Here is a 1,539-nt window from a genome sequence, read left to right on the forward strand (position 1 = left end):
GTTTCCCTTAAATGCTACTTTCTCTGTACCTCCAAAATATTCTTGTGTGGGGTACTGAGGATGGAACCTAGGGACATTCTCCAGCCCCCCCCCCCTTTTTTTTTTTTTTGGTGGTACTGGGGATGGAACCCAGGGGCCATCTACCTCCGGGCTCCACTCCCAGACCTATTTTTTATATTTTTTATTTGGAAACAGGGTCTCTTAAGCCAGTGAGGCCGGCTTCGAACCTGCACGATCCTCCTGTCTCAGCCTCCCAAGCGCGCGCCACCACGCCCAGCTCCGGCCCTTTTTATTTTTTGTTTTGGAATAGGATCTGAGTCACTGAGAGTCTCATGGCTCTCCTCGAAACTGTGACCCTCCTCAGCCTCCCAAATACTGGGATTACAGGTGCAAGCCACCACATGCTGGCTTGTGCAGAATATTTCCAAGTTTCTCTTGAGATTTACTTTTTGACCTATTGAGGAGATAGAAAGGAAATAGGCAGATAGGGAAAAGGCCTTGGTAGAAAAAAGCTAATTTCCTGAGTTTCCTGAGGGGCGACAAATGCCCGAAACTCCAAAGGCTCAGGAGATAAGAAGGCCAGAGCTTCACAAAGCCATCCTGAGTTTCCTGAGTTTCCTAATCAACAAACCCACCGAGCAAGTCTGGCATTCCTGAAAGAAGACCCTTCAAAGGACTTGCAAATGCCCTATGCAAATTCTCCTTGGAATCCCAAAAGTCACCCTAACCACAAACGGACTTGCAAGCGGTCGGTCGGGCATCGGCCAGTCAGATCGCAAAAGGGGGACTTCCCGCTCGGGACCCCCTCCCCTTTTGGGGAGCTGTTCTCTCTCTCGCAGGTCGTGTTGGCCCTGAGAGAAGGCAGAGTGCATCTGAGGGCACGTGGCTCGGGCGACTCTCGAGTAGTGACCTGAAGGCCTCTGCTGGACATCATGGCTGACCAGGCCCCTAGGGGTGACCTGTACCTCTTTTCTGGCAGATCGCGTGGACTCTGGGAGAAAGTAGTTTGCAACTGATGGGCACTTGGCTCGGGCGACACTCGGGTAGTGACCCTGAAGGCAGCTACTGGACCCCGGAGTTCCGACCGCCCCTATGGGGTGTTCGGCCACTTTTCTCTCTATTCCCTTCTGGCAGATCGCGTGGGCTCCGGAGGAAAGCAGCCTGCACCTGAAGGCAATTCGGCTTGGGCTACTCTCAAGTATTGTCCTGAAGGCAGCTGCTGGACCCAGAGTTCCAGCCCCTTTGGGGGTGTTCAGCCACCCTTCCCCCATTCCCTGCTGCTTCCAATAAACCTTTTACTCCCCTTCCTGAGGTCTGCGGGTATCATTCTTTGCTCTCCGTAGACAAGAACTCGCCGGGGTTTTCTCTCAAGAAACCCCCGTTTTACTATGTGTGTGTTAGAGGCATGTTGCTTAATACCCAACTATTTTAAGGCTTTTCAGTTCTCTTTCTATCATTGACTTCTAGTTCAATTCCATTATGGTCTGAGGGTAAACATCACATGACTTCTATTTTCAAAATTTGTCATGGTGCGTTTTG

The sequence above is a fragment of the Muscardinus avellanarius genome, assembly GCF_963383645.1.
Source record: "Muscardinus avellanarius genome assembly, chromosome: 20".
Taxonomy (NCBI): Eukaryota; Metazoa; Chordata; class Mammalia; order Rodentia; family Gliridae; genus Muscardinus; species Muscardinus avellanarius.